Here is a 26578-nt window from a genome sequence, read left to right as displayed (position 1 = left end):
TTTGGTTGGTTCGTTTCTCCACAGTTGTAGCTAAACGTTGCTACAGCTAATTTTAGCTGGAATGCAGCCGCTGTGGACGCAGTGTCCACACCAATTTCTTCTCTGCGTCGTACGGAGCGTTAAGCGCTCCGTTCTGCACGTGATGCCAGTTCTGAGTCTCACCTACACAAAATTTCTCTCTTGTCCTCCTCATGGCAGAACTGCCTCCCCCCACTTGGGTTCCTTTTTCACGTCGCGGCTTATTTCGACCAATAGGAGCGTTCCTCTCATTTTGTAGAAACACCCTCTACCAATGGCAACGTCCCTTCTATCAAACCGCGTCGACACTTCAGTAGTTTTCTCCTTCCCAGTGAGTTTCCGCCAATCGGACGTTTTGTGCCCCTTCTAGACGCCTAAAGTACATTGACCTTTCCGTGTGTCGCACTCGCTGGATGAAAATGCGTCACTTGCTTTTGTTCGTCTCCTGTTGGATTTTCGAAACACAGTTTTCTAAAGCATCTTCTCTGCCCTTGTACCGATGCCCTCGCTACAGGCTGCCCTCCGGCTTGAATCACCTGGCCCGGGGTCACTGTTCTCTTTCCTGCTACCCCTTTAAGTGGTCTCGCCGGCGTAACTCCCACAGCGCGGTTTCGCTACGCCGTTGTGGAGCTGGCTTTTCAAAACTAAAAGCGTTCCCTGTTCTACCTTCTGCTCAAAGATATTCATTGTATAGGAATGGTGTGTTAATTACCGTCGATTGACTGTCATCCCATTTTGCATTACATATTGATTGGCAAATGTTCTCATAACTTTCGATTTACGTTAGGTGTCATCTTCACCTTCTCATTGCGATTTGTAAAGGTCTCATGTAAGGTCCAAATGTAACCATTTATTCTGCCGCCTTACAAGTACCATGTGTCAATAGAGCGTTTTCTCCGAGGTAATTTATTACAGCACCGCCTGTCCCGGTTTGCGGAACGGGCAAGCCTCCGGCATCCACAGTCTATGATGCGTCGTGGACGCCAGTGTCTTGTCAGCAGCTCGTGGTTTCAGCGTCCTTCAACCACTTTCGACAGAAGCTCATGACAGTGGCACGTGAACGGTCGACCAGCTTCGCCGTTTCTGAGTTACATAATGATGTTCCTTCGTCATGTCGTTTATGCCAATAGATTTCCCCACTTGTGGTTCCTAGAATGAGTCCTCATCTGTGTCTGTTCCGCTTGCACACTTTCCTTCAAATGGTTCAAATGGCTCTGAGCACTATGGGACTTAACAAATCAAATGGTTCATATGGCTCTAAGCACTATGGGACTCAACATCTGAGGTCATCAGTCCCCTTGACTTATAATTACTTAAACCTGACTAACCTAAGGACATCACACACATCCATGCCTGAGGCAGGATTCGAACCTGCGACCGTAGTGGTCGCGCGGTTCCAGACTGAAGCGCCTAGAACAGCTCGGCCACACACTTTCTTTCCCTCGTCTCGCGTCCACAGCGCCACCAGAGGGAGTCCGTCTCGCGGCGGGCAGTGATTATAGCGTTCTGGGCCATCATGTCCGTGGTTGCTGAAGTTATTGCGGCAGTTGGTGCGAGGTCGCCGACCCCGCCCAGTGGCGCTGTGGTCCGCCAGAAGCGACGGCAATTAGCGCGACACGACGACAGTACAGGCCTGGCTCGTTAGCGACAGGTGTGCCGCAGACCGCCGCCATTGTCTCGGCACGCATTGGCAGCCGCACTCACGCACACGCCGACGCGCGAACAGACCAGCCTCGCGGAACAATGAGCGCCGCCTGCCGAATGCTGATGCCGCACTGGCACCAACCAGCAGCCGCTAGGGGGCGGCACGCGGGCCCGGGCGTGTGCGTGCGTCACCCGGGAACCCGCTAGCGGTACCACCGCCAAACCGCGACGTCGCTGCTATTACGACCAGCGAAGGTCGTAGTAGACGTATTACAGCATTCCATCGTTTATGGTGTTGTAGGGGGCGCAGGCGCTTGCATAATTAGGGAAATCCGCTTGAGACAGAGAAGTTGCTGTCCATGCATAAGCATGGCTTTAGAAAGCATCGCTCCTGCGAAACCTAACTCGCCCTTTTTTCACATGATATCATGCGAACCATGGATGAAGGTTATCAGCCGGATGCCATATTCCTTGACTTCCGGAAAGCGTTTGACTCGGTGCCCCACTCCAGACTCCCAACTAAGGTACGAGCATATGGTATTGGTTCACAAGTATGTGAGTGGCTCGAAGACTTCTTAAGTAATAGAACCCAGTACGTTGTCCTCGATGGTGAGTGTTCATCGGAGGTGAGGGTATCATCTGGAGTGCCCCAGGGAAGTGTGGTAGGTCCGCTGTTGTTTTCTATCTACATAAATGATCTTTTGGATAGGGTGGCTAGCAATGTGCGGCTGTTTACTGATGATGCTGTGGTGTACGGGAAGGTGTCGTTGTTGAGTGACTGTAGGAGGATACAAGATGACTCGGACAGGATCTGTGATTGGTGTAAAGAATTGCAGCTAACTCTAAATAAAGATAAATGTAAATTAATGCAGATGAATAGGAAAAAGAATCCTGTAATGTTTGAATACTCCATTAGTAGTGTAGCACTTGACACAGTCACGTCGATTAAATATTTGGGTGTAACATTGCAGAGCGATATGACGTGAGACAAGCATGTAATAGCAGTTGTGGGGAGGGCGGATAGTCGTCTACGGTTCATTGGTAGAATTTTGGGACGATGTGGTTCATCTGTAAAGGAGACCGCTAATAAAACACTAATACGACCTATTCTTGAGTACTGCTCGAGCGTTTGGGATCCCTATCAGGTCGGATTGAGGTAGGACATAGAAGCAGAGGCGGGCTGCTAGATTTGCTACTCGTAGGTTTGATCATCACGCAAGTGTTACGGAAATGGTTCAGGAACTCGGGTGGGAGTCTCTGGAGGAAAGGAGGCGTTCTTTTCGTGAATCGCTACTGAAGAAATTTCGAGAACCAGCATTTGAGGCTGACTGCAGTATAATTTTACAGCCGCCAACTTATATTTCGCGGAAAGACCACAAAGATAAGATAAGAGAGATTATGGCTCGTACAGAGGCATATAGGCAGTCATTTTTCCCTCGTTCTGTTAGGGAGTGGAACAGGGAGAGAAGATGCTAGTTGTGGTACGAGGTACCCTCCGCCACGCACCGTATGGTGGATTGCGGAGTATGTATGTAGATGCAGATGCAGAAATGAAACTTCGCCTGAGACTGGACGACCGCATAGTTGCAGTCTGACGCAAAGTTTCTTTACCCTAATGAGTAATGCCAAGTTTGCCAGTATTTGTCTGAAGGCGGTCTGTCGGGCAGAACCACCAACAGTGCTCGTACCAAATTCGATGTGAATAGATCTTTGCAGCGCAGTGGAGAAATCCAAGACCAGAGGCTTGACGAAGTGTTCCCGTGACAGTCGCAGAATTGCCGGAGCTGCCTGCTTCTCTATCTCTCCACCTCCTCTTCCTCCTCCTCCTCCCCCACTAACCCCCCCCTCCCCGTCCACACACCCCACTTCTCCGCAGAACTTGCAACTTTTCCCTCGCAGTTGTAACAGATTTTATGATTTTGTAACTAGGCTTAAAAAAATTAAAAGAAATACTACTTAAATGAACTTTAGAGGCGAAATATCGCACACAGCAAATTAAATGTATTACTGTGAAAGCATTTCTAAAACAGACTGACGGTAAATCAAATGTGTATCTTATTGTTAATGGGAGCTGCTGTGCATTGGTATTAGCTTAGATTTTATTTGCCCGTCAGAATTGTTAACAGTGCATAATTTATCAAATGCAATTAAAACAATCAGGGATGTAATTATAGCTGAGAAAATATCTCTCTCCAGGAATTGTGATTTATGGTAATTCACTCAGCATTTTATTACTTTCTGTGAAGCAAATGTGGGCCGTTGTGGCCAAGCGGTTCTAGGCGCTTAAGTCCGGAACCGCGCTGCTACTACGGTCGCAGGTTCGAATCCTGCCTCGGGCATGGCTGTGTGTGATGTCCTTAGGTTACTTAGGTTTAAGTAATTCTAACTCTAGGGGACTGATGACCCCAGATGTTAAGTCCCATTGTGCTTAGAGCCATTTGAACCATTTGTGAAGCAAATTCATTGACCCATTGAAGTCAACTTTAGCTGTTGTGTCGTATGCTATCGAGAAGGTGGCTGAATTCGGCAGTCTCCTTGAATCCGCACCCGAATTCAAATCGTAATAATAGTAATAATAACAATCTGGTAAGTGAAGAAAACTTCACAAGTCAAGATCCCTAAAAAAGCATTTTGTTGGATTACGTGTTTCGACAAAGCTGTGTTGTCGTAACAATACCAATAATAATAATAATAATAACAATAATACTAAGTTCATGAAACTGCGTTCACAAGGTGCTGTTCTCATTGACGTTGTAATAAATACCCTCAAAGCTATTTCAATGTTTCATTAAGATTCTCTTAACACACACGTTGAAGAAAAAAAAAAAAAAAAAGAGAACTGAGCATAAACGGAAAGCCATGCCAATGTTTTTCATCAGCTCTTTGGTCGTGGAACTTTAACTAGATCCGCTCCGCTGTATCGCTTGCTTCTGCTGTATTTTGTATCAAAATTAGCTGCTCAAGACTACAGAGCTTTCTTTTAAGTCGTTTCTTGCTAGAAAATTAAAGTCAGAGGAAATGGTATGATTATATGAGAACCGTTCCCATTTTCCGTTGTTATTCTATCAAATACTCTGAAACTCTCTGGTTTGTATCAGTTCAGTACACAATCGGCAGAAGTTGGCGAATATCGGAAGCTGTCGGTCAGACAGCATACTTTCTTAAGCACTCTGATACCGACTTTTGAAATCCTGCAGTACGGTAACGCGGAAGTTCCCAAAAAAAAAAAAAAAAAAAAAAAAAAAAAAAGAATGGTTCAAATGGCTCTGAGCACTATGGGACTTAACAGCTACGGTCATCAGTCCCCTACAACTTAGAACTACTTAAACCTAACTAACCTAAGGACATCACACACATCCATGCCCGAGGCAGGATTCGAACCTGCGAGCTTAGCGGTCGTTCGGTTCCACACTGAAGCGCCTCTAACCACTCGGCCACAACGGCCGGCGAATCTGTTCCCTGACATCAATAATTAGTGGTTTGAACATGAGAAGTAATTATCTTCGACACAATACTCAGTAACTTGTCCTAGAACAATCAAGACACTGTAACGCTAGCTGCTGAATGGAACAACCAGCTGCTGTTACTGATGATGCTTCCAAATTGTATAGAAACATATAAGTGTTGACTGCGTCCTAAACATTCCAAACAATAATTTGTCATGGCCCTTATATTAAAAGCTACCCTGCGCAACGAAGATCTGCTCTGCTCTGCAATAGTACCTATAATTTATCACTCTGCTGCATGTTAAACTGAAATAAATCACTCTGCATTTTCTTTGCAATGCGCTGCCATGGAATGGCTGTTAAATAAATCACATTGACTGCAGTGCGTGCATAAGAATCTAACCACCCGACTGCGCACTGCGTGTTCGGAAAGTACATGCTAGGTTAGTTTCTAGTCGTCGAAAGGAAATTTAAAAGGAAAACATTTTTATAGTCATGATGTGAATACATTCAAGTTTATTCTTTACCAGTTTCGATTTCTATAACAATCATCGCTGACAGAGGTTGAAAATATCGCTTCGGTTGTAAGGTTCTTTTTATCCAAAACACGACCGTTTCGGGCTCTTATATGCCCATCATCAGGCGTTATAACTTTGTGCTGTGACCCCAAGCGCCACGGTGGACGAGTACAGGACGTGATGTATCACCAGCCCCACCGCAGTACTCGGGAACACAGCATAAAGTTATAACACCTGATGATGGGTATATAAGAGCTCCAATCCTGTCGTACTTTGAATAAAAAGAACCATACTACTGAAGCGGTATTTTCAACCACTGCTATAATGTTCAGTTGCGGATGTTCCTCCGACAGTGTTTGCATCACTGCTGGAAGACAAGTAGAACAATAGGGGGTCAAAAATACATACTATTCACACAGGACCCATTAGGATACGAATGGTATGAAAGAAAGCAAGATTTGGCAGATGTCATGAATCACACACACAGTTTGCCTAAATACTACTGACAGCTGACAGCCAGTAGCCGGGTTGAATGATGGTGAGGGAAGAAAAATTTCATCATTAGTATTTTGCCGGCAAGGGGAGAAGAGCTAGTGGCGTGAAGCTCTTGAACTCCATACTTAGCGTTAGTATCCTATGCTAAGATTCCGCCCTCTCCACAGTGACTTGTGGAGCGAAAGCGTGTCACACACACTGTTGCTGGTGATCCGACCGTCATCTTTTTTTTTTTTTTTTTTCCGTTGTTGATCGTTGTGTTTGGTCGTTGCGAACATCACATGACATCCGTCAAAGTTCGTTTGTTGATCCTTCCACTCAGTTTTTTTTTATTACAGAGGCTAACCAGCTCTCTGACTGAACACGCTGAGCTACCGTGCCGGCAAAACCTATATCTGGAGGTCCTGACACGGGTACTTTGGAAGTCAAGCGCGGCGCTATTCGGGCGGAGCAGGTCGTGTTGCGTGCATCGGGTTTCAGCCTTTCCTCTCATCTTCATACATCACAAATCACCACACACACATCCATTACAGTAACGTAGACCCAACAGACACTCCTAATGCGTAACTCTCACACACCACATGGAAAGGGGCCAGTGTCTGTAGAGGGAGAAAACACATTGTCATCAGACGGTTCGCAGCCAACAACGCCATAATACGCTTCTTTTCTTTTTTTAATTTTACGAGGGTCACTTCAAAAGAAATGCACACTATTTTTTTTTTAAATCCATATTTTATTCTACATGTTTGAAAGTTTTACAGTGTGTAGATACATCCTTTAGGAACAATATTTTCATTTCTCCACATAATGTCCATCCCTCTCAACTGCCTTACGCCTGTATACCCGCACGGTAATATTCTGGACCAACCTGTTGGAGCCACTGTTTGGCACCGTGCACAAGGGAGTCATCTTCAAATCTTGCTCCACGAAGAGAGTCTTTCAGTTTCCCAAATAGATGATAGTCACATGAAGCCAGATCAGGACTGTAAGGCGGGTGTTTCAGTGTTATCCATCCGAGTTTTGTGATCGCTTCCATGGTTTTTGGACTGACATGTGGCCGTGCATTGTCGTGCAGCAGAAAAACATTCTGCTTTTGCCGATGTGGTCGAACACGACTCAGTCGAGCTTGAAGTTTCTTCAGTGTCTTCAGTGGCGTCTGTCAGCAGTAACCAATTCGTTAACTCTCTGCATATTGTGTGTGCAGTACGAGACATGCCGCTGCGAGGAGAATCCTCAATATTGCCGTGCCCGCTTTCATCACGTAACCTGCTTGCCCACCGACTAACTGTACTGCGATCGACAGCAGCATCTCCGTACACCTTTTTCAACCTCTTGTGGATGTTTCCCACTGTCTCGTTTCCACAGCACAGGAATTCTATGACAGCACGTTGTTTCTGACGAACGTCAAGAGTAGCAGCCATCTTGAACACATGCTGTGACGGCGCCACTCACGGGAACAGGTTGAACTAAGTTTGAAAACAAGCGGGAAGGATGTATCTACACACTGTAAAACTTTCACACATGCAGAATGAAAACTGTATTTTTACAAAAATAGTGTGGATTTATTTTGGAGTGACCCTCGAATTTTTTTTTTATCATTTTACGAAAACCAGCTTGAACTGTAAACATTGGTAAGCATTGCCTTGGACAAACCGCAGAAAATCTGAGTACTGTTTTTCAAGGTGGCGCCACCAGCGTCGATGTGGCAGGCATTTGTTTGTTGTGAATCGTAACCGATTTACAAATACACGTATTGGCTAACATGCGCTGCCGATTCATGACGTCTTACGACCACAAATATTTATTTCTGAGCATTGGATCCTTATCTCGAAGTACACTAAGGCGTCAAAGAAACTGGTATAAGCATGCGTATTCAAATACAGAGATATATAAACAGGCAAAATACGGCTCTGTGTTCGGCAACGCTTGTATAAGACAACATGTGTACGGCGCAGTTGCTAGATCGGTCACTGCTGCTACAATGGCAGGATATCAAGATTTAAGTGAGTTTGAACGTGGTGTTATAGTCGGCGCGCGAGCGATGGGATACATCATCAAAAAAATGTTCAAATGTGTGTGAAATCTTATGGGACTTAACTGCTAAGGTCATCAGTCCCTAAGCTTACACACTACTTAACCTAAATTATCCAAAGGACAAACACACACACCCATGCCCGAGAGAGGACTCGAACCTCCGCCGGTACCAACCGCACAGTCCATGACTGCAGCGCCTTAGACCGATACAGCATCTCTGAGGTAGCGATGAAGTGGGGATTTTCCCGTACTACCAATTCATGAGTGTACCGTTAATATCAGGAATCCGGTAAAGCTTCAAATCTCCGACATTGCTGCGGCCGTAAAAAAAGCCACTGCCACAACGGGACCAACGACGACTGAAGACGTGACAGAAGTGCAACTCTTCCGCAAATTGCTGCAGATTTCAATGCTGAGCCATTAACAAGTGTCAACATGCGAGCCATTCAACGAAACGTCATCGATATTGGCTTTGGGAGCCGAAGGCCCGTCAACACCGACATTGAACTGTTCATGACTGGAAACATGTTGCCTGGTCGGACAGTCTCGTTTCAAATTGTATTGAGCGGATGGACGTGTATGGGTATGGGAACAACTTAATGAATCTATGGACCCTGCATGTTAGCATAGGAGTGTTCAATCTGGTGCAGGCTCTGTAATGGTGTGAGGCGTGGGCAGTTGGAATGATGTGGGACCCCTGATACGTCTAGGTACGACTCTGACAGGTGACAAGTACGTCTGATCACCTGCATCCATCCATGTCCATTGACGAAGGTGGGGTATTCCAGCAGGACAATACGACACCACACACGTCCAGAATTGCTACAGAGTGGCTCCAGGAATACTGAGTTTAAACACTTCCGCTGGCCGCCACAGTCGCCATACTTTAGCATTATTGAGCATATCTGGGATACCTTGCATCGTGCTGTTCAGAAAAGATCTCCACCCTCTCGTACTCTTACGGATTTATGGACAGCCCTGCAGGATTCTTGGTGTCAGTTGTCTGACAGACGTTAGTCGAGGCCATGCCACGTCAATGTGCGGCACTTCTGCCTGCTCTCGGGGGCCCTACAGAGTATTAGGCAGGTGTACCAATTTCTTTGGCTCTTTATTGTTGTTTATTATCTGCTATCCCCTTTATAATTCTGACACTAAATGTGCCCTTAGCAGCTGTCAAACAGCCTACTAATACGCGTAATGTTGCGGGTGTAAAATTAAATTGCATAACATCGCAGCAGCACACTTTCGCCGAGTAACATGTGTCTCTCAGCACTTCAAATGAAACGTTATTGGAGATTGTTATCTATTTCAAATCTATAACGACATCACTTCTACTGGCGACACTCGCTGTTCTTAGGCCTTAATAGTCAACTGGAAGTAGCAGCTACATCAAGCGCAAGTCACGAAAAATCAACTTCTCATCAGTGCGCAGCAATTTCTGGCGTGTCCCGTTGTATCGACATCTCTCCGTGCCCAACGGCGTGCTCTGGGCCTCGCTTAAGTGCTATTCGTGACTTGTTCGGCGCTTGTCCCTAGTTGGGATACCGCTGCACGTGAGTGTTCGATAGTTCTTAATTGTCTGGCGGTGTGGGGTCAGATTTCTGAGACAGTGCCGGGTGCAAGACGTAGCATTAGGTTACGTTCCACAATGTAATTAATTGTAGCCCTTTAAAATAATTTTTATGTACCAATAATGTAATGTTACATCGGTGACAACGTCTATTAACTCAACACTATTGTTTCTATTAATGCTATTTCTCTTCCGAAGCCACACTTAAAACAGAAAGAAACTGGCGGTGAGGGGACAGATTACACGGGTGTTGGATGAAGTTAAAAGCGGTGCCTTGTTTCTTTCCAGTATTTTTCTATGGGAACTGTGGAAAGATTCCTGAACAAATAAATTTAGTGAATAGGCGATAGTTATTTAATCCAAACTTTACATCACCTATTAAGGATAAGACAACCACCTTTCACCACATGAATTGGAATTCGGAAGCGAAGAATTTGATTTAACTGTAAGCGGTTCCGTAAGTACAATGGTCCCAGCGGTTCTACGAGAACGAACTCGGCCCCAACAAAGAAAGAGCGAGATCCAAACGACCTCATGGAGACGGACTAAGGAACGCATTTATTCATCAATTCATTAATTTGCTAGTCGTAATGGTTAATGGCTGCTTACAAGCTGTACTTACGTGGGAAGGGAGTCTTATTGAGCTGATGAATGCAGATAGACATTAGTATGACATCTTTATTACAAAAAGATCGTAAACGAGATCTTGCGTAAATACACTACTAGCCATTAAAATTTCTACACCAAGGAGAAATGCAGATGATAAACGGGTATTCATTGGACAAATATATTATACTACAACTGACATATCATTACAATTTCACGCAGTTTGGGTGCATAGATCCTGAGAAATCAGTACCCAGAACAACCACGTCTGGCCATAATAGCGGCCTTGATACGCCTGGGCATTGAGTCAGAGCTTGGATGGCGTGTACAGGTACAGCTGCCCATGCAGCTTCAACACGATACCACAGTTCATCAAGAGTAGTGACTGGCGTATTGTGACGAGCCAGTTGCTCGGCCACCATTCACCAGACGTTTTCAGTTGGTGAGAGACCTGGAGAATGTGCTGGCCAGGGCAGCAGTCGAACATTTTCTGTTTCCAGAAAGACCCGTACAGGATCCGCATCATGCGGTCGAGCATTATCCTGCTGAAATGTAGGGCTTCGCAGGAATCGAATGAAGGGTAGAACCACGGGTCGTAACACATCTGAAATGTAACGTCCACTGTTCAAAGTGCCGTCAGTGCGAACAAGAGGTGACCGAGACGTGAAACCAATGGCATCCCATACCATCACGCCGGTTGATACGCCAGTATGGCGATGACGAATACACGCTTTCAATGTGCGTTCACCGCAATGTCGCCAAACACGGATGCGACCATCATGATGCTGTAAACAGAACCTGGATTCATCCGAAAAAATGACGTTTTGCCATTAGTGCACCCAGGTTCATCGTTGAGTACACCATCACAGGCGCTCCTGTCTGTGATGCAATGTCAAGGGTAACCGCAGCCATGGTCTCCAAGGTGATAGTCCATGCTGCTGCAAAGGTCGTCGAACTGTTCGTGCAGATGATTGTTGTCTTGCAAACGTCCCCATCTGTTGACTCAGGGATCGAGACGTGGCTGCACGGTCCGTTACAGCCATGCGGATAAGATGCCTGTCATCTTGGCTGCTAGTGATACGAGGCCGTTGGGATTCAGCACGGAGTTCCGTATTTCCCTCCTGAACCCACCGATTCCATATTCTGCTAACAGTCATTGGATCTCGACCAACGCGAGCAGCAATGTCGCGATACGATAAACCGCAATCGCGATAGGCTACAATCCGACCTTTATCAAAGTCGGAAACGTGATGGTACGCATTTCTCTTCCATACACGAGGCATCACAACTTTTCACCAGGCAACGCCGGTCAACTGCTGTTTGTGTATGAGAAATCGGTTGGAAACTTTCCTCATGTCAGCACGTTGTAGGTGTGGCCACCGGCGCAAACCTTGTGTGAATGCTCTGAAAAGCTAATCATTTGCATATCACAGCATCTTCTTCCTGTCGGTTCAATTTCACGTCTGTAGCACGTCATCTTCGAGGTGTAGCAATTTTAATGGCCAGTAGTGTATAAAGAAAAGAAGGTCGTTATTTGCACTCTTTCAGTTATTATTGAACATAACTTTACGGAGGGGGGGGGTGGGGGGGGGGGGTGGAAGGAAAGATTGAGATTGATTCAGTAACTGCCCTGTCCACAATGGCGAAGAAAGAAGAAAACAAGTAGCGGGAAGAGGACTAAGGAGTCTGATCATTGTGACTAAATAGTTAAGCTAATATTTTTCGGAGAGAATGGAATTACCGTCATGCAGTCGCCACTACCGTAGAGCAAACAGATTAAGGGGTAAGTGTCAGAATAACAAAGTGTCAAAGTGGCCTCTCCACCAAAAACCAAGTAACTCACTTGAATATCCATCGTAGCAACATTCGTTTAAGCGACGAAAATTAAATCACTGCAAGGCTTAGAAGTTGCTATGCAATTAGCAGTACGCAAGACCAACCACTCGCCACCTGGTTGCGTGTTCTAGCACAGCGGACCATGAGTCATTTTGCGAAGTTACAATCTAGAAACGTAACTCCACACGCGTGTCACAGGAAAAAGTCTAAATAAGAGATGCTGAAGGCGATACTGCAACTTGAGGACAAGAATCTATTCTCTGATATAACCCCAGCTGTACTCGAGCTCATGACGGACAAATGTCGGACACCAAATGAAACATTACTCATGAATCATCGAATTTACGAAGCAGAATTTAAGAGAAACAAAAAAATAGTGCTCTCCCACTAACCAATCCCTAGTGCTGTAAGTGCATTATAACCAACTAAGCTGGCTTACCGATATCAGCATCGCGAACTTACGCCTCCAACAGGGAGCAGGAGCCGAACTGTACTGACCGAGGTTCCATGTCTCCAGAGGGGATCTGGGAGTGTTGGATCGCGAGAACCGTCGCGCCCCTAACCCGGCAAGTCAGAGGACACGTGACCGCCGCGGAACACGATACCGTTCTGGCTAGCCGCCCGAACACCGGAAAACGGCTCGTCATTCGTCAGAAAACGGTCACAATCAGCGAGACTACTTTGCAGCGATAGAGCGAGAAGTTAAGCTTCTAGGTTGGTACTACAACTTGTGAGACTAGGGAGAGGGACAACTTTGGCCACTACATATCATTCAAACTGGTCCGACATGCCCCCTACAGCATCGACCAGCGAAGGAAAAGGGAAGTCATCATGGCTACTACTACAGGGAGACTGCTAAACTGGATTCATAAATAACATAAAATGTCCTGCGCCCATCCTCTCTCACTGACCAACGTATTATTTCCATAGAAAATTGTCTAGCCGCACAGGCATCCCACTGCAGTTGTAAAATGATGAAAGAATTGCGAAAAGAATAAAAGATGAAAGGTGTGCATAGTGAATGAGAATAAAATGCTCGTCTTTCAAAATGTTGGAAAAGTACACAATTAAATGGTTCAAATGGCTCTGAGCACTGTGGGACTTAACTTCTGAGGTCATCAGTCCCCTAGAACTTAGAACTACTTAATCCTAACTAACCTAAGGACATCACACACATCCATGCCCGAGGCAGGATTCGAACCTGTGCCCGTAGCGGTCGCGCGGTTCCAGACTGTAGCGCCTAGAACCGCTCGGCCACTCCGGCCGGCCATATAATTTATCCCCAATATTCTTTAATATGTATTCTGAAAAAATATCAGACAAGGCGTTAGTATAGACTAAAGCAGAACAGGAAGAGGAAGAAGAAGAATGACAGTTAAGTGTGCAGTTAAGCTGTGTTGGCTGTGTCAGAGTAAGGACTAGAACTTGAGATGGTCAGGGTCGTGGAAGTAAGGGAAGGGTATACTGTATGTGGTTAAATATTGGAAAGACGGAAGTTAGAAGAGAGAGCCAACACGAAATTTCCGTCGAAATATGGTCGAGAGGAGTAAACTTCGGACAAAATAAATTTTAGATGTTTAAGATGTTTGGTAAGGAATACAGAACGGCTGCAGAAGAAATATGGTATAGTGTACCTTTAGGTAAAATAGCCTTTGAAAATGAGAAAGCTTTGTTGTCAGGAAAAAGAAAGCTGATAGGTCTAAGAAAGAAGTTCGCCAAATAATTTGTCTGGAGTGTGGTACTGTAAGGCAGCTAATTATGGACAATAAAAAAGAAAGAGAACGAGGGGAAAATTTTTAAACTAAAATGAACTGACAGAATGACGAATGAAATATTAAGTCATAAGAATAGCAGGGAAAGAAAAGTAGTGGGAATTATAAGAGTGGTGAAAAATCTTGGCTCAGATATTTATTGCGGTTAAATGTCTTGCAACTAAAGCTGATCAAAGGAAAGTGCAAAGGAGAATATCGAACACATCCATTTCGGCTGCCCACTACTACACCACGCGACAACCGAATTGCTGCATTGCTTGGCACTTAGTGGACAACATCTTCCTACCAGCGTGAAGTCACTACTCGCAACATGATGTACAGGATGACAGTTATTGAACTATATGGAAAAAAAAACGTGAATTAGTTACAAACTACGGGGTGAACACGCTTTATTCAACATGTAAACGTCACTACAGAGATTCGGATTAAGGTTATGACATGTTCGATATGTCTGCCATCATTGGCGGTGATGTGGCGCAGACGAATAGCGAAATTCTGCATGATACGCTGAATGGCTGTTTTCATCACATCAGTGGTAGGGGTTTATTGCTGTAGACCTCGTCTTTAATAGAGCCCCACAAAAAGGAGTCGCACTTGTTCAGACGGCGACCAACCTCAACTCATGGAAGTGACCTCTGGGTACCCCAGAGCCAAAGTGCTCCTCCAGCACGTCAAACACTCTCCTGCTTCGATGGGGGTCAAGGTGCGTCTTGCATGAGCCATATCTTGTCGAAATCGGGGTTACTATGGATAGAGGGGATGAAATCAACTTCCAGAACCTTCACGTACGGTTCGATAGTCACCGTGCCATCAAGGAACATCGCACCGATTATTCCGTGACTGGACATCGCACACCACACAGTCACCCATTGAGGGTAAAGAGACTTCTGGATCGAGAATGCAGATTTTCGGTCCTCAAATTCCTCCAGTTTTGTTTATTGAAGAACCCATCCAAATGAAAGTGGGCTTCGTGGCTGAACCAAAGTGTGCATGCGCATACTAGTTTCCATCATGTCTCGCGAGCAACCGCGCAGTTTGAGTGTCCTACCGCAAACCGTTCAGAAGGTATGACAATTTGATTTCATGTACCGGGTGATCAAAAAGTCAGTATAAATCTGAAAACTTAATAAACCACGGAATAATGCAGATAGAGAGGTAAAAATTGGCACACATGCTTGGTATGACATGGGGATTTATTAGAACAAAAAAAAATTCACAAAATGTCCTACAGATGGCGCTGGACAGCAAAACTGCTACCGTGACGGGCGAGAGGTACGCCGATATGTTACAGAATCGCATCATCCCCAGCCTGGCTGATAAACACCTGCTGGAACGTACGATGTTTATGCAGGATGGCGCTCCACCCCATATTGCTAGACGCGTGAAAGATCTCTTGCGGGCGTCGTTTGGTGATGATCGTGTGCTCAGCCGCCACTTTCGTCATGCTTGGCCTCCCAGGTCCCCAGACCTCAGTCCGTACGATTATTGGCTTTGGGGTTACCTAAAGTCGCAAGTGTATCGTGATCAACCGACATCTCTAGGGATGCTGAAAGACAACATCCGACGCCAATGCCTCACCATAACTCCGGACATGCTTTACAGTGCTGTTCACAACATAATCCCTCGACTACAGCTATTGTTGAGGAATGATGGTGGACATATTGAGCATTTACTGTAAGGAACACCATCTTTGCTTTGTCTTACGTTGTTATGCTAATTATTGCTATTCTGATTAGATGAAGCGCCATCTGTCGGACGTTTTTTGAACTTTTGTATCTTTTTGGTTCTAATAAAACCCCATGTCATTCCAAGCATGTGTGTCAATTTGTACCTCTCTATCTACATTAATCCGTGGTTTATTCTGTTTTCAAATTTATACTGACTTTTTGATCACCCGGTATTTCAATAATTGTCTCCCTGTATCATTTTGTAGACATACATAATACGTTTTGCAAGCTGAACGCACCATGATTTAATTGTTCTGTAAAAAGCAATGTAAAGTATTAAATATGAGTCTTGGCTGTATATATGTGTGATGGATATGATTGGATGTACCTTTTAAATTGCAACACATCATGTATTGGAGGAATGGATAATGTCTGATGGCCATATTGAAGTAAATAAATAAAACCAAAACTCCACTGGAAGACATCAGAAAAAATAAAATAAAAGTGATTAATGAACAGCATTGATGTACAAATTCCGAGACCTCATACCCTCCAATTCGGCTCATGAAGCGTATCATTTCATGGTGGCAACCAGCCTCGAATGAAAGAGGGAGGCAAAATGATTCTGGTGTACCACAGAACGCTGTCTTGCGGAGCACAGATATAGGTGTAGATAATTCGTAGAATGTTGTCTTAGCTCAGCGTTTTATTACTGATCTCGGACAACCCTCTAAATTTTCATTGTGTTGTTTGGAAGGAACACGGCGCTCCATGACGTAACTGCTGGGGCAACGCAGAACACCGATCGGTTTCGCTGCTTCCGCTCGTAATCCATTACCTTGACGGAAGGACGAGTTACGGCCGGCGCGCAGGTACTGCCGCCGTCGTAGTAAACTCGCAGTTCTTCATGGGCGAAAATGACCGGTTGTTTCCCTGTCGATCGTTAAAGCGTTCAATGGAACGAGACGTGCTTCGGTTTCACTTTATCGTAGCTGCCGCGTATACTGTCTGCAGCACTGCATCATTACCTCCTCCGCTGTTGCGCCTTAGGTTTCGGTGAGAGGCGGTCGTGAAATCTTGAGAAGTGCTTCAGTGTCCACAGGAGTGTTTACAGCAGAGTTCCAACAGAAGTATATCATTACTCTTCATAAAGAGGAGGTAGGCGGAGAATGGGTCGTAATTGTGGTTCCAAGTGGCAGAAGACACCGTATAGACTGCTAAATCATTTATTTCCTTTTACCTTTCGCGAGGTTCCTCTTGTGACCATCAAACCAGATTTAAAGCAGTTGACATTCATGAGGGTGCTGTTACAATAAGAGACTGTAAGCCTTATTCCTTCCAACGACAGATGGAGACATATAAAAACATGACTAGCCGAGTTAGATACGTCAGTTTAGTAACTCTCAGTGCCCCCTATCTCCTGAAGACGGCGCCTACGATTCAGGGCGTAGATTCCTCGAAGCGCTGAAGGTAGAGAGGGGCCATTACTGTACTCCTCGACAACACAACCGCCGCCGACAACTCGCAGAAATTAGTCGGAGTTTGGTAGAAGACACGTACATATTACGCCATTCTGCTCCAGATATCCTCATATCCTCAACAGGACTGACGGGAGATGACATGGAAATCACCATCTCTTTTTGAGGTTTCTCAAACTTTTTTCTCACCTTGTTACTGGTTTGTTGCAGCCCCCATATCATTCTCTCTTGTATCAGCCTCACTCTCTCAAAATAGAAACGACACCCAACCTGTTGGCTGCCTCTAGTACCATGAAATCTATTCTCTGCTGTCTTATCACCAGTGGCCGATACAGAAAAATCTCAAGGAGGGGGCGCTAGAGCCGCGCGGGATTAGCCGAGCGGTCTTGGGCGCGGCAGTCATGGACTGTGCGGCTGGCCCCGGCGGTGGTTCGAGTCCTCCCTCGGGCATGGGTGTGTGTGTTTGTCCTCAGGATAATTTAGGTTAAGTAGTGTGTAAGCTTAGGGACTGATGACCTTAGCAGTTAAGTCCCATAAGATTTCACACACATTTGAACAAGGGGGCGCTAGAGGTGTCGTGACCTACCTTTACTTTTACCGTAATAAAAAATAACGATATTTTTACTGATAAATTACTATGAATTACTATTATTAGTACTTCGCAATCAACTGATCACTCCAGTCTTGACTAATCTTCACACTTGCACTTGCTACAACTAGGACTTTTTACTTATTCATTCCTCAGTCTTAATATTTCTGCTTCTATTCGGCGTATAGTCCGTATTTATAACGCTACGTATCGAAGGTTCTCTGTTCAAGAAAACAGTAGAAAATTCGCAACTATTCTCGAACAAATGTCAGACAGAATAACTTAACGAGATCACTAGAGTGGCCGCGACTTTTATCGTAGCTACGTGTTAGCTATCTATGTGCCAGACATAAACGTATAAAATACGAAGACGCGGACGCGCGTGCTACATAGAAAAGTAAAAATACTCGATAACTCGATTCAGTCGAGTCGACTGACGAAAGAAACGAACGAATTGCGTTCGGGCTGACTGGCGGGGGCGGTGCAGGTGGCAATGTTGGTGGCCGCGTAAGGGTGGGGGGGGGGGGGGTCGCTCCCCCCATATGTATCCGCCAATGCTTTATACGTCCCATCAACCCGGCCCATTTTCTTGTCACGTATTTCCTATAGCGCCATCACTCAGATTCTTCGATTCTCCTCTTCTCCATTCCCTCAGTCCATGAGTCATCCATGAGTCACTTCCAAACAATACTGTTATACAATATTCTAAGAAACGCCGTGCACGTGTGAGCGGAGTTAAATGAATCAGAATTATGCGCGATGCAGGTACACCGTTTACGCCGATGTTGGAATGATTAACGCTATGGAAGATCATGGCCCTAGCAGTGACACTTAATGGGAAGCACTAGCGCTGTCTTCAGGCCACAAGTGGCCCATCGGGACCATCCGACCGCCGTGTCATCCTCAGCGGAGGATGCGGATAGGAGGGGCGTGTGGTCAGCACACCGCTCTCCCGGTTGTTATGATGGTTTTCTTTGACCGGAGTCGCTACTGTTCGGTCGAGTGGCTCCTCAATCGGCATCACGAGGCTGAGTGCACCCCGAAGAATGGCAACAGTGCGTGGAGGCCCGGACGGTCACCCATCCAAGTGCCAGCCACGCCCGACACCGCTTAACTTCGGTGATCTGACGGGAACCGGTGTATCCATTGCGGCAAGGCCGTTACCCACTTAATGGGAAGAATACGCATTTTATCATTGAAAAATATGAAATATGGTCATGGTGGAAACACCTACTCGAATCCAAGATATGACTTACGTAAACTCTCTATTACAAAAAGTGTGAACAAGCGTGTAAATAGGTAATTGAATCTCGAAAATTACAACCATAGAGTACCAACTGTGAGAAGTAGATAAGTGAACTATCGGTTGTCAAAGTTAGTTGGTGGGAATCAGAATTAGCTCATAACCTGAGTTTGTGAAATTTAACTTGATCTACCCCCTTATCAGTTACAGTAATTGTTTGTCTGACTGGAAAAACGAAGAAGCCCATGCAACTGAGAATGTACAGACGAATTTGGGAAATGGAATACTAATATGATTCTGAAGTTCGCGATGGTCCTACCATGACGAACCTGCAAGGTATGCTCACTATTATCGTCGATCCGATAACAGAACGGTGACACCAATTCTCACTGTCATCAAGTACTGCCGTGGACTTGAAAATCAGCCTCCACTCTGACAATATACGAGTACCAATGCAATCAGCGTGAGTTCCTTCAACAATCTCGTCAAACAGTGCTCTTCTTCTTGTAACAAAATCCCCACCAGCATAGGTGAAACGCTAAAAACCAATAATCTCGATTTCCTCCGAACTATTGCCAATAACTTCACACTCTGGTAATGTCCTCTTGTCATCATCCAGTGCCCTCTCAAGCAGCAGCTAGCCTCACATCACACGGCCTGCGCAAAGCTTAAAAACTATGCTCGGGGCTTTCCGTCAACTCCGCGACATCTTCTGAACCTGTAACACGTCAGAGCTGTTCTGTCACGTAGTTTGGACCACTGAGAGATGTTTATCAGCTGACTGTATTTTTCTTAGCACAGCCGTAACGCCCACGTCATGCCAGACAGTGATCCGCCATCTGGAATGAATGCTTTCAACCTGACTGTCCAAAGTGGATATGCACAGTAGGCCAGGTGCAGTGTGATGCTAGCAGAGGCGACTTTCCTCAGGACAACGTGAGGGCAGCTTCTACGTGTTGATCCCCCCGCTAGCAATTCGGCGGACGATGTCATTCCTTGACCCCTTGGCCCACAATGGGTGGGTTTCAGGGAGCCATTCTTACGACTGTCCTGTCCCGTATCTTCAGTCCATCTCACTAGTAAAGCTTATCCAGAACAGCTGCTGAAATAGCCAGCGCCACATTAAATTCCAAAATGCTAATAAAGGAGCTGAAATCAGCACGTACAGCAGCTGTAATCGCATTAGATGCTGTTTAACTGAAATATGAATGAATTATAAGGCTGGTGTTTGATACAAGTAGTCTTGTTTTTGGTAGAAATCTCCTCTTTACCTGTACTGTTTGGCTTTTTTATGTCCTTTGTGCTTCGTCACATGTTATTTTGCTTTCAAGTTAGCAGAATTTTGATTTTGTTTATCGCTAATCTCATTTCCACAATTCCTGATTTCTTTCGTCTTTCTCCTGTTTACTTTCAGTCCGTAGTGCACACCTATTAGAGTATTTCATTCAACAGGTCCTGTAATTCTGTAAAAATTTTATAATATTAAACTGTAGTATGATGATAGTGCATGACATTAGTTAAGTTTTCTATTGCACTGAACTGTCTTTAATCTAGTACTGAATCCCTCTGCCTCGTGATGACTGGGTGTTGTGTGATGTCCTTAGGTTAGTTAGGTTTAAGTAGTTCTAAGTTCTAGGGGACTGATGACCATAGATGTTAAGTCCCATAGTGCTCAGAGCCATTTGAACCATTTTTTAGTACTGAATCCAGTGAACGACTACTATCATCATTTGTAGAATGTCGCCAGCCGCGGTAGCCGAGCGGTTCCAGGCGCTTCAGTCTGGAACCGCGCGACTGCTACGGTCTCAGGTTCGAATCCTGCCTCAGGCATGGATGTGTGTGGTGTCCTTAGGTTAGTTAGATTTAAGTAGTTCTAAGTTCTAGGGGACTGATGACTGATGACCTCAGATGTTAAGTCCTATAGTGCTCAGAGCCATTTGAACGCTTTTTTTTTTTTTTTTTTTTTTTTTTTTTTTTTTTTTTTTTTTTTTTTTTTGTAGAACGTCGAGTTTGGGTCTTCTTGGTGGCGACTGTAGAGATGTTCCTGATGCTGAGGTGCTGTTGAGGTAGTGTGATTCTTTGTTAATGTTGCGCGGGTACTTTCAGAGTGGTGTCGTGCGAATGCTTATGTGGGTGTGTTGGACACTATTTGCGTGACATAAGGCAAGAGCATAAAATAGAGTGCCATCTGTTGGTGACCTGAGTACTAGGCAACTCCCCACTCCTCTATGTATGACGGTACTCTGTATATCCTAAAGAACACATTATAGCCTCAGTTTCAATGTGGATAGTAATTCCATTTGCGAATCTTACCAATGACATCCTTTCACTCTCAGTTATAACTTCACTCTTGAACCTTCCTTTCAGTTCCGCCACTGCTTCTTCAACAGGGGGGGGATAGACTATTTCTTCTTTAATTTAGTACGTAAAGAGAGATGAAAATCTAACGGTCATGGGGGATTGGAAGACGATTGTATGTGAGAGATCAGGGGAAAAGGGTTACGGGAGAATATGGGTTTGGTACTGGGAATCAGAGAGGAGAAAGAATAATTGAGTTCTGTAGTACATTTCAGTTAGTAGTAGCGAATACTCTGTTCAAGAGGAGGAGGTACGTCTGGAAAAGGCCGGGAGAAACTGGAAGATTTCAGTTAGATTACATCATGGTCCGGGCAGAGATTCCGAAATCAGATATTGGATTGAAGGGCGTACTCAAGAGCAGATATAGACTTGGATCACAATTTAGTAGTGATGAAGATCAGGCTGAAGTTGAAGAGACTAGTTACGAAGAATCCGTGCTCAAAGAAGTGGGTTGCCAAGTACTAAGAGATGAAGAGATTCGCTTGAAGTTCTCTTTGGCTATAGACACTGCGATCAGGAATAGCACAGCAGGCAGTTTCAGGCGAAAAGGAAATCTCTGAAAAGGGAAATCACTGAAGTTGGATAGAAAAACATAGGTACAAAGAAGGTAACTGCGAAGAAACCATGGGTAACAGAAGAAATACTTCAGCTGATCGATAAAAGAAGGAAGTGCAGGAAATTAAGAAATACAGAAATAAGTCCCTTAGGGATGAGATAAACAGCGTGTGCAGGGCAGGGAAGCAAAGGCGATGTGACTCCATGAAAAAACGTGAAGAAATTGAAAAGGAAATGACTGACGGAAAGACTGACACAGCATATAGGAAAGTCAAAACACATTCTGTGAAATTAAAAGCAAGAGTGGTGACAATAAGAGTGTTAAATGCAGAGGAGGAAAGAGTACTTTGAAGGGCCTGTGAGGGGGAGGACTTGTCTGATAACGTGACAGAAGAAGACCCGGAAGTCGATATAGAAGAGACAGGGCATCTAGTATTAAAATCAAATTCGGAGAATCTTTGGAAGACTTCAGATCGAGTAAGGCAAAAGGGATAGATAAAATACCATCAAAATTTCTAAAATCAGTGGGGGATGTGGCAACAAAACGACGATTTACAAGGTGTATCTACACTCCTGGAAATTGAAATAAGAACACCGTGAATTCATTGTCCCAGGAAGGGGAAACTTTATTGACACATTCCTGGGGTCAAATACATCACATGATCACACTGACAGAACCACAGGCACATAGACACAGGCAACAGAGCATGCACAATGTCGGCACTAGTACAGTGTATATCCACCTGTCGCAGCAATGCAGGCTGCTATTCTCCCATGGAGACGATCGTAGAGATGCTGGATGTAGGCCTGTGGAACGGCTTGCCATCCCATTTCCACCTAGCGCCTCAGTTGGACCAGCGTTCGTGCTGGACGTGCAGACCGCGTGAGACGACGCTTCATCCAGTCCCAAACATGCTCAATGGGGGACAGATCCGGAGATCTTGCTGGCCAGGGTAGTTGACTTACACCTTCTAGAGCACGTTGGGTGGCACGGGATACATGCGGACGTGCATTGTCCTGTTGGAACAGCAAGTTCCCTTGCCGGTCTAGGAATGGTAGAACGATGGGTTCGATGACGGTTTGGATGTACCGTGCACTATTCAGTGTCCCCTCGACGATCACCAGTGGTGTACGGCCAGTGTAGGAGATCGCTCCCCATACCATGATGCCGGGTGTTGGCCCTGTGTGCCTCGGTCGTATGCAGTCCTGATTGTGGCGCTCACCTGCACGACGCCAAACACGCATACGACCATCATTGGCACCAAGGCAGAAGCGACTCTCATCGCTGAAGACGACACGTCTCCATTCGTCCCTCCATTCACGCCTGTCGCGACACCACTGGAGGCGGGCTGCACGATGTTGGGGCGTGAGCGGAAGACGGCCTAACGGTGTGCGGGACCGTAGCCCAGCTTCATGGAGACGGTTGCGAATGGTCCTCGTCGATACCCCAGGAGCAACAGTGTCCCTAATTTGCTGGGAAGTGGCGGTGCGGTCCCCTACGGCACTGCGTAGGATCCTACGGTCTTGGCGTGCATCCGTGCGTCGCTGCGGTCCGGTCCCACGTCGACGGGCACGTGCACCTTCCGCCGACCACTGGCGACAACATCGATGTACTGTGGAGACCTCACGCCCCACGTGTTGAGCAATTCGGCGGTACGTCCACCCGGCCTCCCGTATGCCCACTATACGCCCTCGCTCAAAGTCCGTCAACTGCACATACGGTTCACGTCCACGCTGTCGCGGCATGCTACCAGTGTTAAAGACTGCGATGGAGCTCCGTATGCCACGGCAAACTGGCTGACACTGACGGCGGCGGTGCACAAATGCTGCGCAGCTAGCGCCATTCGACGGCCAACACCGCGGTCCCTGGTGTGTCCGCTGTGCCGTGCGTGTGATCATTGCTTGTACAGCCCTCTCGCAGTGTCCGGAGCAAGTATGGTGGGTCTGACACACCGGTGTCAATGTGTTCTTTTTTCCATTTCCAGGAGTGTAAATGGACCTAACGATGGAAGTACCAAATAGTGATGGTAAGGTATAGTAACTGTGACAGCTTACAATTACTTGTACTTCTGACTGGTATGAAAATATAGTTTGCCGCCGATTAGTAATCTGAAAGTAAAAGTAAAAACAGTTACAAATTTGCTGTTATAGGCTAGTATTTGCCGCTTACATGTCTAATATGCAAGCGAAATTTTTCTGGCATGTAAGTCGTAAGCAGCGCAGGCCGAAGCGTTCCGATCGTTACGGATACAAGCGTATGCTATTTACGGAACGGGACACGTCGTTGCCGCCACGCTTTTTGCCCCTTTAATTGTGTCCAGTAGTCGCAGCAGATAGGACGGCGCGCCTGACAAGGCAGCGGAGAACATGTCAGGAGTATCTAATTGAGAAAATGATATCACAGACAAGGCTTAATTAACTTGATTAATGGACGGACGACAGAGGGACTCCGCAAACGCTGTGGCGGCGGCGCGCATGCCAGTTACGCAAACAGCGATCACGCGAGACCGCTCCCGATGACGCCCGGTGGCGTTCGAAACGATCTGTAACCAGCTATTCCTGCGGGACCGACATGCCTGCTGCATGCCATTCCAGGGGCCCTCAAGCAATCTGCCGGCTGCAGGTTCTATCTCAGAAGTGAACTGACGCGTTTGGCTCTTTGATTCTCGGGCGAGACGGAGTGCGTAATTTACACTCCTGGAACTTGAAATAAGAACACCGTGAATTCATTGTAACAGCAAGGGGAAACTTTATTGACACATTCCTGGGGTCAGATACATCACATGATCACACTGACAGAACCACAGGCACATAGACACAGGCAACAGAGCATGCACAATGTCGGCACTAGTACAGTGTATATCCACCTTTCGCAGCAATGCAGGCTGCTATTCTCCCATGGAGACGATCGTAGAGATGCTGGATGTAGTCCTGTGGAACGGCTTGCCATGCCATTTCCACCTGGCGCCTCAGTTGGACCAGCGTTCGTGCTGGACGTGCAGACCGCGTGAGACGACGCTTCATCCAGTCCCAAACATGCTCAATGGAGGACAGATCCGGAGATCTTGCTGTCCAGGGTAGTTGACTTACACCTTCTAGAGCACGTTGGATGGCACGGGATACATGCGGACGTGCATTGTCCTGTTGGAACAGCAAGTTCCCTTGCCGGTCTAGGAATGGTAGAACGATGGGTTCGATGACGGTTTGGATGTACCGTGCACTATTCAGTGTCCCCTCGACGATCACCAGTGGTGTACGGCCAGTGTAGGAGATCGCTCCCCACACCATGATGCCGGGTGTTGGCCCTGTGTGCCTCGGTCGTATGCAGTCCTGATTGTGGCGCTCACCTGCACGGCTCCAAACACGCATACGACCATCATTGGCACCAAGGCAGAAGCGACTCTCATCGCTGAAGACGACACGTCTCCATTCGTCCCTCCATTCACGCCTGTCGCGACACCACTTGAGGCGGGCTGCACGATGTTGGGACGTGAGCGGAAGACGGCCTAACGGTGTGCGGGACCGTAGCCCAGCATCATGGAGACGGTTGCGAATGGTCCTCGCCGATACCCCAGGAGCAACAGTGTCCCTAATTTGCTGGGAAGTGGCGGTGCGGTCCCCTACGGCACTGTGTAGGATCCTACGGTCTTGGCGTGCATCCGTGCGTCGCTGCGGTCCGGTCCCAGGTCGACGGGCACGTGCACCTTCCGCCGACCACTGGCGACAACATCGATGTACTGTGGAGACCTCACGCCCCACGTGTTGAGCAATTCGGCGGTACGTCCACCCGGCCTCCCGCATGCCCACTATACGCCCTCGCTCAAAGTCCGTCAACTGCACATACGGTTCACGTCCACGCTGTCGCGGCATGCGACCAGTGTTAAAGACTGCGATGGAGCTCCGTATGCCACGGCAAACTGGCTGACACTGACGGCGGCGGTGCACAAATGCTGCGCAGCTAGCGCCATTCGACGGCCAACACCGCGGTTCCTGGTGTGTCCGCTGTGCCGTGCGTGTGATCATTGCTTGTACAGCCCTCTCGCAGTGTCCGGAGCAAGTATGGTGGGTCTGACACACCGGTGTCAATGTGTTCTTTTTTCCATTTCCAGGAGTGTATATTCTTCTACTAAGCCTTTGCTTTCTTTCAGTTTTCTGTTTCCCTGGTCTTGATGTACAGCTTCTGCAATGAATAAATGTACAAATTAAATAGAAAATGATGTTATATTTCCTGATCACGAAAATGAAAGTAACTTGTATACCAGAATGAGGTAGGGACATGCAGTGTAATCGTAATTTCACAGATCTACTCTGAAATTGCCGGCCCGGCTAGCCGCACGGTCTAACGCGCCGCTTCCCGAGTGGAAAGGTCTGCCGGTCCCCGGCACGAATCCGCCCGGTGGATTAGTGTCGAGGTTCAGTGTGCCGGCCTGCCTGTGGATGGTTTTTAAGGCGGTTTTCCATCTGCCTCTGCGAATGCGGGCTGGTTCCCCTTACTCCGCCTCAGTTATGCTACGTCGGCGATTGCTGCGCAAACACTGTCTCCACGTACGCGTACACCATAATTACTCTACCACCCAAACATTGGGGTCACACTCGTCTGGGCCGGCCGAAGTGGCCGTGCGGTTAAAGGCGCTGCAGTCTGGAACCGCAAGACCGCTACGGTCGCAGGTTCGAATCCTGCCTCGGGCATGGATGTTTGTGATGTCCTTAGGTTAGTTAGGTTTAACTAGTTCTAAGTTCTAGGGGACT

General features: G+C 46.5%; 1 protein-coding gene and 1 pseudogene across 1 annotated transcript in view; one reads left to right on the top strand and one right to left on the bottom strand.

Moving 5' to 3' along the window:
* LOC126416506 (uncharacterized) overlaps positions 1–26578 on the top strand; it is a 656753-nt gene that overhangs the window by 589473 nt on the left and 40702 nt on the right. The window lies entirely within an intron of this gene.
* Positions 18721–18838, bottom strand: LOC126417223 (5S ribosomal RNA; annotated as a pseudogene).

This window comes from Schistocerca serialis, chromosome 8, assembly GCF_023864345.2.
Source record: "Schistocerca serialis cubense isolate TAMUIC-IGC-003099 chromosome 8, iqSchSeri2.2, whole genome shotgun sequence".
Classification (NCBI taxonomy): Eukaryota; Metazoa; Arthropoda; class Insecta; order Orthoptera; family Acrididae; genus Schistocerca; species Schistocerca serialis.
Note: the sequence above shows the minus strand (reverse complement) of the source record. Positions and strands in the feature narration are given on the sequence as shown.